This window comes from Lissotriton vulgaris, unplaced genomic scaffold, assembly GCF_964263255.1.
Source record: "Lissotriton vulgaris unplaced genomic scaffold, aLisVul1.2 SCAFFOLD_2302, whole genome shotgun sequence".
NCBI classification, from domain to species: Eukaryota; Metazoa; Chordata; class Amphibia; order Caudata; family Salamandridae; genus Lissotriton; species Lissotriton vulgaris.
The window spans coordinates 290,569-304,753 of NW_028242786.1; the positions used below are offsets into that span (position 1 = coordinate 290,569).

General features: G+C 42.2%; 1 protein-coding gene across 1 annotated transcript in view; it reads left to right on the forward strand.

Annotated features, from left to right (window-relative positions):
- The first annotated feature begins 207 nt into the window (after positions 1-207).
- LOC147668842 (proto-oncogene Mas-like) overlaps positions 208-14,185 on the forward strand; it is a 40,744-nt gene continuing 26,766 nt past the window's right edge. Inside the window, exon 1 of the mRNA XM_086948409.1 lies at positions 208-438. The gene's annotated coding sequence lies outside the window, so the exon portion shown is untranslated. The remainder of the gene's footprint in view (positions 439-14,185) is intronic.

Sequence of the window (14,185 nt, forward strand, 5' to 3'; positions counted from 1 at the left end):
TGGAAACATCACCAGATGATCTAAATGTGGGGTAATCTTGGCGTCCGATCTCCTACAATCTCTTTGGCTGATAAAGCCGCTTTAACGTGGCACGCTGAGCAAATTCACCCAAACTGTGGAAGAGAGAGTTTTGTTTGAAGAGAAATTTAATCTGAAGAAGGCAGACCAAGAGTTGTGTCTGAAAGCTGCCCAGGCCGGAAGGGTGAGAGTTAATGGCCTCTCTCTGGGGGGCCTGATTTGTATCAGGAGCAGAGGCGTCCGCTCAAGGCTGATATATCTTCTCATGTTAGGGTTCAGGGTGTGACTCTGCCTAGAGATGGTTTTGTGCTGTGGACAGACATCAGCAGCCTCATCCTTCTCTTCTAGGACTCGTTGGGATTCTCTCATTTCAGAGCTCAAGGCCTACAGCTTCCAGCCGAGGAGTTTCTGCCTTAGACGGTAAGTGGTGGCGAGAGGCGATGCTTTAAAACGGGGCTAGATTTATCAGGGACATGAGTGACGCAATCCTTTAAATCAGGTTCACTATGCCACGCAGAGCCACCGTACGTGGCTCAGCGGGGCATAGTATGTCTAGATTAATGCGAGGCAGCACAAGTCGCTGCCTTTCTTTACTCTGTGGTGGGAAGACGTTTCATGTGTGGAGATTGGGCGTTCTGATGCATCCACCCATAGATTTTTGGCGCATTTCCAGATTTATTAAGAACTAGTAAACCTAGAAACATAAAAATGCCATGCCTTACACTTTGCTTCTTTTCCCTCCCACCCATCTGCCCAAAAATGTAAGCAAATCGGATGATCTATAACAGCCGATAGATCCATTGTTGTGGTACAGAAAACACATATCATTTTACTGTAAATTGTGTCCGTGATTCTGCATGCCTTCTAAATAAAGAACACTGCAACGTTATCTCGTTATCTCTGCCCAGTTGTTTTTCTCTCTCCAAAATACCTTCCTTGCCAGTGCAGGGCCTCTGTGAAACATTGACCCAACCCATCACAGTGGCTTCTCCTCAGGACCCCTTAGAACTCGAACTGAGGATGAGTAAGCCTGTGGCATCAGCTCTACTCCTGCTATCATTACTAATGCAGATACTAAGTATTCCTACTACTACTATTACTGCTACGAGCATCACTACCATCACCTTTACTACTGCTACTAATACTAGTGTGACTACGACTATCACTACCATCACCTTTACTACTGGTACCAATACTAGTGTGACTACTACCACTAAGACCATTACTGCTACAACTACTAATATGACTACTACCAATAACATTATTACCACTCCTACTATTACTATTACTAACACCATAGCTACTAGTGATATACTACTACTACTAATAGTATTTATAATAGCAACACTCTACTCCATTGCACTCTACAGCACTGCACTCTACACCACTCTACTCTGAAGCATCCCACTCTATGCCACTGTACTCTAAGCCACTGCACTCTACACCACTGCACTCTACACCACTGCACTCTACACCACTGCACTTGACGCCACTGCACTTGACGCCACTGCCTTGTGCAACACTCAACTATACTCTGCACCACTCTGTTCATGCTAATGCACTCTAAGCCACTCTATTCTGCTACATTCTATACCAGTAGTATTATCATTTTGCCTTCTGTGGACCCCTACTTAATCATTACTGGAATCAGGGTCCCCCGCCACACCCCGGTTAATCATATTAGAATCCGGCGTCCAACTGTGACATCACTGACATCTTGGGAGCCCGGCCTAAGCATTCCTATGATTTAAACCACAAACAATACAAAACATTTCTGATACAAGTACTCATCAAACATGTACACAAACAATAACATATTTTAGTTATAAAAAAACTGTAAATAGGTAAACATTTTAATGGGAAACTTAAAGCTTTTCTAAATTCAACAACACTAATCGTCCATACAATATTTTGTGTGATGCACTTGCACTGCTTCCACACATCTATCTGATGAAACTAACTGAATTCCCAGCCTCCAATTCCAAATTCCTTCATATTTACAGAACATTTTTAAATTTTAGTTTTTGCTTCTTTATTTCTATACACTTTATTAATCAATATTATTTTTACATTTTCTAAGCAGTTGCTGGCCCCTTGAGTAGGCTTCGCGGACCACTAGGAGTCCCCAGACCACAGGTTAAGAACAAGTGCTCTACACTACTGTACTCAATTCTTTTGAACTCTAGGCTGCACCACTCCACCCCACTGTATGCTGCTGCACTCTATTCCACTCTACTGTACAGCACTCTACTCTACTCTTCACCTCTCTACTCTATGCTGCTGCACTCTAAGCCACTCTCCTCAACACCACTCTCCTCTGCACCACTCCCCTCTTTGCCACTGCACTCTACACCACTCTACTTTACACCACTGGACTCTTGCCCCTGCACTCTACACCACTGCAGCCTACTCTGCTCTGCACCACTCTACTGTATGCCACTGCACTTTGCACTCTGCGTCACTCTACTCTAATCTGCAGTGCTGCAATACCTAAGACATTTGCAAGATCATGCATAATTGCACAAGAAGAGTAATTCTGCATTTAGCGCTAAGTCTTAACTTGAAAATACTCCTTCGCGCGCAAAATTGGTACAAGAATGCAATTTGTGCTAGGAAATAGTGCTAAATGCAACTTAACATGATTAGCCATCACAGACAGCTGCTCCCATTCTCTAAATGTGCACTTGGGGTAGGATTTTCACCCAATTAACCCCTGGCGTTTAGTGTTATTTTCTTGTCACAAACTGCCTCCTTTGTGTCCAAAATGCCAGGGAGAAGGCATTTTAAGTTAAGAAATACAGTTAAAAGTGCTGTCAGTGTAGAATTTCCCTCCCAACTTACTCCTGGCATCTAGTGCTATTTTATTCGCGTAAAATGTATCTTTGTGTCAAAAATGAATGCGTGGATGTATTTTGAATTCAGAATTAGCAAAACATGCATCAGAATACAATACATCAGAATACAAATCAAGTGCTTGCGATTGCTAAATGTGCTCTTTTGATTATTTTCTCCCAAATGACTCTTAATTACGTGAGCAGAAGTAATTGCGTTATTAATGGTAATTCTGCATCAAATACAACGCCGAATTACCACAGAATTACCGAAACGATCCTCCTTATTCCAGCCTCATTAAAATTATGCCCAGGCCTAGCTTTTACGTAGCACCAACTCTTGACAAATTATTATTAAGCGCACACAGAGCTCTTGCGGGTGCATGTGATCCAACCAGAGCACAGTCGGAGCAGTGCTTCACAAGTCAGATATTGGGTATGGTCAAGTCACAGTAACTGTTAGACCTGACAGGCTTAGGATGGTCTTCCCCCCAAGTTTTTGCCTGCTTCCCATCTTTTCCTTGTTTTTGCTGGTAACAGGACTCTGTTCACTTTACCAGTGCTAACCAGTGCTAAAGTGCTTGAGCTCTTTCCCCCTAACATAGTAATATTGATTTATCCCAAATTGGCATATTTAATTTACTTTTAAGTCTCTAGTAAAGTGGTATCCCATGTACCCAGGATCTCTAAATGAAATACTACTAGTGGGCCTGCAGCACGGATTGGGCCACCAACGTAAGTTTCCCTTTAACCATGTCTCATACCTGCCACTGCAGAGCCTGTGTGTGCAATTTACACTACTAATTCAACCTGTGACAATAAACCTTTTACCAGGACTAAACCTTCCCTTTACATACATATGTCACTCCTAAACTAGGCCCTGGACAACCCAGAGGGCAAGGTGCAATGTATTTAAAAGGCAGAACATGTAACATTTTGCATGTCCTGGTAATAAAAAACTCTCAAAATTATTTTTCACCATAGCAAGGTCTATCTCTCCCATAGAACATATTAGGATTAACTTATTACATTTTATAAGTGCATTTTCCAGTTAGGAACAGATAAAACCCCCATGTCTGGTGTCTCTGGAATCCTAATTTGAAATCCTAATTTATGGTAAAGTCGTAGTTTAAATTTCAATTGAAGAAATGCAACTTTCAGAAAGTTGGCATTTTCTGACTTGAGCCATTTTGGTCCTGCAGCCAGTCTCTAATCATATGTCTGGCATGAATTACGGTAGGGTTTTGTGTATTCCCCCTAGACAGCCACACACAATGGGAGTTTAGGTGTGGCTTCCATGGACCATCCTGGTAGGATGGGAGGGAGGAGCTGGACCCAGCCTCACTTACACCTGAATTGGCTGTGTCCTGCTCACACAGAAGGGCTGCATAACCCCTGTTGTGAGTCTGGAGCCAGGGCAGGACCTCTGTGCACTTCAAAGTCCAAACTTGTTATAAGTACTTCACCTCTGAAACCACCACTTCAGTAAACATCTGGACCTTTGAAGACTCTGCCAGGAAGCAGGACTGTTGTGCTGCTGAAAGGACTGCCACTCTGCTGGACAGCTGTTTTGCTGTAAACCTGCCTTGCTGTGCTGACCTGCTGCCCTCTAGCCTGGGTGAGGGGGCTGGACTTGCATCACTCGAACCCAGAATTAGTCTAAGGGCTAACTGGCAAGCCTCCTGATCTGAAATCTCAGGAACCAGCCAACCTGCTTCTGTACCTGGACTCTGCAATTTGTGAGTCTGCCCTACCAAGTGGTGCAACCCCAGTCCTTAACACCTGGAAGTAAGTCTAAGGTGTTTCTCCAGCAGAATTGATACAACCTCTGCTGAGCAATGCATCTCTGAGGAGAACCGGTGTATCTACTTGGCTGAGTGGCACATTTTCGAGCAGAACCGATACATTGCTGCTGTTGCATGGAATAGTCCCGTAGCATAAGACTCACATAGCTGCCACATCCTGCATCTAGGACTGACGCATCACCTTCAGAACTGACACTGTGTAATGCTTTTCTGGGTGGAAGCTCCTCACATCCCTCATCCGCGGCCACTTCGACAAGGATAAACCAACACATCAGAGCTTTCCCACTCATAGGAACTGGCACATCTTCTCAGCTAGAACATAAATTAAGGTACTATTGGTCAAGGGATCTAACTGGGTCCCTGTAGCAAGCCCATCTCCATCACGGTCGGCCTGAACCTTTGACTTTCTCTGGTCCGGCGTGGCCAAATATCCTGCAATATTCTTGATGCTATTTTTCACTTTAAGCTTTAAAAATCAATATCTAAAGTTCTACTTATTGGATTGTTGTCGTTTTGGTCTTATTTTATTTATTAAAACAAATTTTTAACATGGTGTGGAATTTTTTGTGTGCCGTTTTGACTGTTTTACTCTTTGAAGCACTGCACAAATACTCTGCACATGGCCTCTAAGTAAAGCCTGACTGTTCTGTGCCAAGCTACCAGAAGGTGAGCACAGGTTAATTTAGGAGATTGCTTGTGCCTTACCCTGACTAGTATTTTGATTACTGCTTGACCAGTGAACCAGGAACCCAATCTCTAACAGTAGCTCATTGAAACTCCAAACTAAATGCATGGAACAATGTAAACGTGCAAATAAACACCATCATGAGACAACATTTCTAAACATTTGAGTAGGGGGTTTAAAAGCTGTCATTCTGATAGTAAACATTTGCAAAATGTTAAGGTAAATACAAGTGAAATTCACTTTTGTGCAAGTGTTCTTGGAATGTTTTCCTTTTTGTGGACTTTGATTAATCATGATTTAGACCTCCGCGTCTCATATGCTTGCAGTGAGTTTTATGACAGTGAGAAGCTTAAGTTCCCTTTGGGTTTGTACTGAATACTTTTCCCATTTTCTGATGTAGTGAAAATGACTCTAGGATGCCTAGAGTACCAGTTGGCTAGTAGTGAGACTCAATTTTTGCTGAATTATGATAATTTTCACTGTGGTTGCTATTACTCCGGGGACTCAGGAATCTTGGGGCTCATTCCCGATTTTTTCACCAATTTTTCATCAGATTCAGCTGTTAGAGTAATGAGTGAGGGCTAATCAGGATTTACTGTCAGTTTTTTTTCTTTCAATGAATGGGTATTTAAAGCTGTGCTTGCTATAAGTGAAGTTCATACAAAATATCAAGGTTAAAATATCGTCAGACATAACTATAAAAAAAATTAAATAATGTGACACACAAATATCATGATGCACAAATATCGTTGACAAGGATATTGTTTTTTGAGGTAAGTAATACTGTTTTAAAGGATATTAGGCCAGATATACAACCATCAGTGTTTGCGACTTGCAAATCATGACTTTTATCAACTCACAATCTGCTAGTTGTAAAACCTGATGTACAACAGTGTCTGAGACACTGTTTATGATTGCCTAATGAGTCGCAAGGGACCTGACTCAGTAATATTCATGAGGCAGTTCACTCATATGGAATGGCCAGAACTCACAAGGATGATGGCCTACTGGGGTCAGCAGACCACTATGTCTGTGACTGCTTTTTAAATAATAAGGAGTAGAGTGGCTGATTATGCGACACCCGCACCCTGATGAAAGCGTGACTACAGGGCGGTGTCCCCACTCTACCCCTGAATTTGGAGCATCATTGATGGAACTTTGGAATACAGATGATGTGTGTCTACCACCAAAAGATTCCCTACCAGACAGTGATAATACTAGAAGGGAAGTACTAATAAGACATTTTAAGGGATCTGTATCCTGATGAATGCCATCGACCCAACCGGGTGACAAACAAGGGCAGAAACATGTTTAAACAGCTGATAGGTTAATGGGGACGTTGCCTTGCTCATATACCCCATATTTCTTTTAACCCTGCCAAGTGAGATCCAGAATAAACTAGAGGGGTACCTACTCAGACAGTTTTTTTATTTTCTGCAACAGGGATCCCTGTTCTTGGATGACTCTTTTTTCTATACAAAAAAAAGATTTTCTTTTGCTTTCCACCCTGTATGTTGGTCTACGCCAGGGTATTGCAGCAGCACTATTATAAAGCATGGCACTATATAATGGGTGAAGGCAGTATTTACAACCTCTTGGGTTTTTCCCAATTAGGTTTCCTCTCTTATTTTCCTATGATTTGTCCTTTTCTTTCCATTCATCCTTTTGGGAACAGCTGGCCCATATTAAGTCAGGGACCAGCCTCTCTTTCTCCCCATGTCCGGAATCCTTGTCGCTTAGTGAGTGATAAAGATTTCTTGGAAGAACAAGGGAAGGAGTAATCTCTTGTCCCTTCTGTTTGTGTGATTATTGCTTTTTAAATAAATAAAGCTGTTTTAAAAAAATACCTCATCTGTCCCTTAAAGGGAAACAGGATGCTTTTCAAAAATTATAATTAAAAGTTTTCTTTTCATTTTTTGACAGTGATCTGTGGCAGCACCGCATGCTCTGAAAAAAGCTGCAACCCCTATTCACAAAGGGAAAGGGGTCCTGATTGAATGGCTAAATGCATTTTACCAGCCAGTAAAATATGTTTTACATCTGGCCCATTGATGTTTTTAACATAATTTCAGCAATATAATTGTTATAAATATTGTTTATTAAATATTATAATGTGCTTTAGTAAATCTATTCAATTTTTCGTGATAAAATTCTATATATGAATGTTATTGTTTTAAAATATTGTAGAGATGTGACATTACTGGAATCTTGAGACACCGCCTAAGAATTTCACTGATTTGGACCACAAAAAATACACAAAAAATACAGAAACAAGCACTCCTCAAACAAATACACAAACAATAAAATAATATATTTTATTTGTAAACAAACTGCAAATAGGTACTCATTTTACTGGGAACATTGAAGATTTTCTAATTTCCAGGACATTCATTGTCCATAATACATTTTGTTTGATGCACTTACACTGCTCAGAATTTTTATTCTCCAATTTCAAATTCCTCCACATTTGCAGGATGTTTTAAAATGTTCAGTTTTCAATCTTTATTTATTTTATTTAAGATTATGTCATGCTCACAGCTACCCAGAGGATTTATCGGCACACAGCAAGAAAGGAGGGTAGTCTAGGTGCATCAGATTTAGAGAGTCGGGTCTTCAGGCCCTTGTGGAACTCAATTAGTGACATACAGTTTTCAGAGATTCTGAAAGGGAATTTCAAAGCGTCGGGTTTAAGTAGGCAAAGGAGTGTTTTTTCATGTGAGCCAAACGCAATCTAGGCACTGTAAACACGGCTCGTTTCATAGATATCAACACTCGTGTAGGCTGATAGGGCACCACCAAGTCCTGAATGTAGCGTGTCCCTCATACAGACTCAATAGGCTTTTTGCCATTCTACTCAATACCTTAGATATCAATAAACAACAGTTGCAGCAGGTACTATACAATTAGGCAACCTCCAAAAGACTACACAAGGAATCTGTGAAGAAGAGCTTGGAAACCTAGATGGGACCTCATTTATGAGAAATGACGCATCGCTGCGTGAAAGCAGCGATCCGTCACTGCTCAGTGCGCACTCCTTGCGACATTCCTAATGCGTCATATTTAATGTATGACACATCATGTCGCAATGATGGAGAAGAGTGGAGAAGTGTGGCTCAATGGTTAGAGCGGCAGACCCTGAAGCAGATGTCTAGCCCGGGACCAGGGTTCAATTCCCCGCCTCGGCGGGTCTTGGGCTCAAAATATTCCACGGACCTGATAATTCTTGCCTCGGTGCCTATTCCAATCATGGAGTGCAACTCTGGGCAATAGCTTGCTTAATCTCCACAATGGCCCCCACAACGCTAAGGATGTCTGGCCTCCACCTTGGGGGTGCCCAGGAGTGCACACCTCACAGGGAAAGCCAGGATGGGTTCCACAGCGGTATTTGTACAAGCACCTTGAGACCCTTTTGGGTGAGTAGTGCGCTATACAAGTATCAATTTACATAATGAGTTACAGATACGTCAGTATTTCTGACATATCTGTAAGCGTAAAAGGGACGCATTGCTGGAGTGTGTCACAAAAGTGACGCAACTCCAGCAATGCTTCCTATCACAAGGGGCAAGCCCCATGTGAAAGGGCCTGCGTCAGTCTTACGCCTGCTGTGAGGCAGGCGCAAGATTTTGACGCAACGGCCATCCTAAAAGTGACGCAGTGAAATCTCATAGATTTCACTGCGTTACTTCTACGACCCTTCCTTGCGTCAATACGCCCCCCTTGCATACATTATACCTGGCGCAGGTATAATGTCTTGCAGGGGTTTACAAAGTGACGCATCTACCTAGATGCATCACTTTGTAAATATGGCGCAACAAGGCGCATTTTTTACGCCACTGGTGCGTCACAAAAAGTGACGCACCGGCGGCGTAAAAGTGACGCACAGCCTCATAAATGAGGCCCATGGTGTTTACCCCAGCAGATAGCATGTCAATGTAGTTGACCAGAGTCAAAGGGTGGTGGGAACGCAGCCTTTTGTTTCAAAATAGGGCCAGTCAGCAAAATATTTGTTATGTTTCCCGTTGGGTTATAATCATATTCTGGACTCTTTACCATGTACCGGATAATCAATGTCACATTGTAAGGTCCTTATTTATGAAGGTCTTGCGCCGCCAGTGCGTCACTTTTAAAATGGGAAAAAGTGACGATCCATTGGCGCAAGGCCTTCATAAATGAGGCCCTATGTTTTTTTGTGGGTCTTATCTTCTGTATTTTAAAAATGTTCTAGTCCTCTTCTTAAAGAAAAGAAGAGTCAAACATCTGAAAGATGCATTAGGATTGCTTTTTCACCTGATAGATGAAGATGAAACCATTTATGAGTGCCTTTCTTAAATCAGCTGTAAGAGCACGCTGCTCCATAGGTTTGAAGTCTGATTATGCACTTTATGCACTTTTGAGGGGGCGTATTTTAATGATTGTATGTTATATTTGATATGTCTATGATCACTTTAAATGTAATCGATTGTGTGAATTTTAATTGTACTTTTATGGATACAATACGTATTCAAATAAAGTATTTGAATTGTATTAGCCTTGAACAGATAGCATAAGGTTTTAAATGTAATGCACGTGGAGATGGTGAGCCAGTGCAGCTCACAAAAAAAGATGGGAGACTGAGGCAAATTTAGGGAGCTGGAACAGGAGCCTAGCGGCAGCATTCTGTACTAGCTATAAGTGTTGAATTGTTGTCTCAGTAGTGCCCAGATATAGAACATTGCCGTAATCTATTCTGGATATGATAAGGGTCTACTTTTGCCTCTTTTTTATTACTGACTTTATTAATGTGTTAATATTATTTCATTTTCTAAGCTGTCACAGTCCCTTTTAGCATGTTTTGTGGAACCACAGGGGTCCCTGAATCACAGTTTAAAAACCTCTGCTCTGCACCACTGCACTCCCTACTGTTCAACTCTATGCTGCACCACTCTACTTTATGCCGCACCACTCTACTTTATGCCACAGCACTCTATGCCACTCTACTCAACTCTGCACCACTCTACCCTAAGCCACTGCGCTCTACACAACTACACTCTAGTCTACATCACTCCACTCCACACCATTCAACTCTATGCCAGTGCACTCTACTCCTCTCTACCCTACTCTACACCACTGCACTCTTGCCACTGCAGCACTCTACTCTGCTCTGCAGACCTCCACTCTATGCCTCTAGACTTTGCACCACTATACCCTATGCCACTCTACTGTATGCCACTGCACTTTTCGATACTCCACTCTGCACCATTTCACACTTTTTGAATGACTCTACACAATGGTAAACTTTGCCAATGCACTCTGCAACACTTGACTCTATGTAACTGCACATCACACCACTCCACTCCACACCCATGCCCTGTACACCACTGCACTTTTTGCCACTTTACTCTACTCTACACCACTCCACTGTATGCCTCTCTACTCTAATGTGCACTACTCCACTCTATTTCACTGCACTCTACTCTACTCTATACCACTGCACTATATGCTGTTGCACTCTACTCTGCTCTGCACGCCTCTACTTAATGCCAGGGCACTCTGCACCACTCTACTCTATGCAACTGCACTTTAACAGACACAGCATCTCATACCTCAACACCCACCGACTCCTCAACATTACTTAGTCTTGTTTCAGACCCAACCACAGCATGGAAACTGCCCTCATCGCCGCCATGAATGACATCTTGCCAGAGGAGACACAGCAACCCTCATCCTCTGTACCCATCTGCTGCATTTGACACCGTTCCCACTCCATCTTCATCCAACACCTACACAACTTTAGAACCCAAGGACACACACTCTGATGGATATGTTCCTTCCTGACATCATCCCTCTAGTTAGCATCATCCACTCTCACGAGATCAGTGTCCTCTCCTATGCCAATGACATTACCTCCCTTACAGACAAGAAGTCCAGTACCTGAATTATTGTTCAATGCTCCATGACTGAAATCACTCACTGGATGACTACCAGCTGTCTAAAGCTAACCAGATCAAATTTGTGATCTTCAGGAAGAGCACTGTGGGACTCCAATTAGTGGCCAACTGATTTGGGACCGACATCCACACCCACCACCCATGCTGAAAACCTCCGAATCATTATCATCAACCGCAAACTCGACATGACTTCCCAAGTCAAAGCGAACACCGCCTCATGTTCCAATTCCCATCTGTCCATCAATTGTTCTTTTTGCATTTGTCTCCCCTCAAGTGGAACGGGTATGCATAGATGTGGGTCCTGTGCTCTCCATGCACTGGAGTCAAGCTATCCTGGCTGATGAGGGCTGAAAGCCCGAAACTGGTCCTAGGATGCTTGTTTCCAGTCCAGGGAGGACCTGGCCTGGCAGTTCGGGCTGGACTGTTTTCGTTGGGCGCAAGGTCAAGACTGATTTGCACATGGCTGTTCCAAACTGGAATGGCATGGTGAGGAAACAAAAAATGGATTTAGGCCCAGATCTCTGTACGGGGGTGAATGTATGACATTGACATGAAATTGTTCTGCATTCTGTCCATCAATTGTTCTTTTTTGCATTCCTCTCTCTCTAAGGCACACTAAAACCTGACAATGGTGTGCAACTTGGTTCAGAAACAGGGACTGGAGACAAGATACAATCTGTCTCCAGCTCAATGTGTAACTTTCATGGGAACCTTTTGGATATACAAGTGGGTTTAGTGTTTCTGCAGAAAAGAATGTCCAACCTACGAGTCAATCTCTCCCAATTGTTCCTCTGTCTGAGAGCTCCTGCAATCTCTAAAAAGCTTCTTTTTAAATCACCTTTTACATCCTCGGGATCAGGTATTCCTAGATTTTGGGGTTTTTGACCAAATCACACCTCACATTGCCAAGACCTTCAATTCTGGTTAGTGGAGGAGAACTTGTTGAAAGGAATTCCTTTAAATCTTCCTATCCCGTTTCTGCTAACAACATATGTGAGCCTTTGGGGTCAGGGACGTTATCCTACATTTGCAGGTAAAAGGGCCAGTGAACTAGAGAGGGTTACATGTCACACTGGAGAGAGCTGATTGCAATTCAGTCTTTCAAGGTACAGTTGGAAGGGATGAATCTTTTAGTGAGACATGACAATTTAGTTGCCATATACATCTCAACAGAAAACAAGGATAGAAGAGATTCAAGTGCAACAAACTGTGACAAATATCTTTTTTTACAGGAAAACATTTTCTTGCTGTGAAGGTGGTTTATATTCAGGTCAACATTTTCAAGCAGATGCCCTCAGTTGGAATCTACCCTCCTCAATTACTTATCACATCTCTTAGTCTGCAATCGGAACCTCTTCAACAGCTAAGCTTAGTGGCTTAGAACCTAAAAAGGTAGGATTAGAGCAGCTAGGGTATTCAAATTAGGCAGTCTTGGATAGCCCAACTTTGAGAAAGCAGTCTGCATTAACATCTTATAATAAGCATTGGGGTTCTTTCCAAATTTGGCGTTTCTTAAGGGGTTTATTCATAAAAGGTCGAACTCCAGCATATTTATTAGCACAATGGACAGCAATAATGTCTTTCCAAACTCCTACGGATGATTAAATAAAGTCATCACCATTGGTTAGTTGACTGCTTAAAAGTTTTAGACTTAGGAGGTTAGAGGCATCTTCCCCAGTCTCAACTTGGTACCTATCAGTTGCTTTGAAGGAGCTCCAGCCAGCACCATTTGCACCATTGGAGTGACCTAAACATACTTGGCTATAAGCAAGGGTTGCTTTCCTAATTGCCATAACTTTGGTGAGGAGACTGGTACAATTTATGCTTTAGTAAAATCTTATTCTTATCTCCGATATTTCCTTGCTCAAGTGGTATTAACCACATCCGTGTGGTATGATTTACCGCCGGGTGCTAAGCCCTAATGGAAACGGGCGTGGTCATGACGGAACGGTTCCGTCATGAGCACAGCTCAACCGATGCTCATGACGGAACCGTTCCGTCATGAGCATCGAAGGGGTTAACACCAGACACGAAATTTGTACCAAAAATACATTCCAAGTTCCATCTATCCCAAGAGATTATTCTTAATTTATGAAGAACACAATCAGTCAAGATGGCAATTAAACAGGCTGATAGATCAACTAATTTCGGATACGCCAGTTAATGTTCATGGGAAGTCTACAGGATCCTTTTTTGATATCTTTGAGTCAGGGGGAGCTTCCCTCATGGAACTATGTAGAGTGGCCTTGTGGACCCCACTGGGTGAACCCGATGATGAAGCATGCCACCAACCAGGTTGGTGGGTGAGGACTGGATATATGACGTTACAACGGGTCCTTTTACAACGCATACCATGACCACGGATCTATTACAACGCAGGTCATGTTACAACGGATCCCTTTACAATGCTATTCACTACAACGCAGGTACTATTACAACGCAATACCATTACATCGTAAGTATAATTACAGGTAAGTAAATAAAATTAATATTTAATGTAAATAATTATTAATGTATTATTAATTTAAATTATTTATTATTAAAAAAATTAAACATATATTAATACAATTAATTTAAATTTTTTAAATTGTAAATATATATTAAAAATAACCCTGTACCCCAAAACCCAAACCCAGCCCTAAAACCTAAAAATACCCCTGTACCCCAAAACCCAAACCCAGCCCTAAAACGTAATATTACCCCATTACCCCAAAACCCAAAACCAGCCCTTAAACCTAAAAATACCCCTGTACCCCAAAACCCAAACCCAGCCCTAAAACCTAAAAATACCCCTGTACCCCAAAACCCAAGCCCAGCCCTAAAACCTAAAAATACCCCTGTACCCCAAAACCCATACCCAGCCCTAAAACCTAAAAATACCCCTGTACCCCAAAACCCAAACCCAGCCCTAAAACCTAA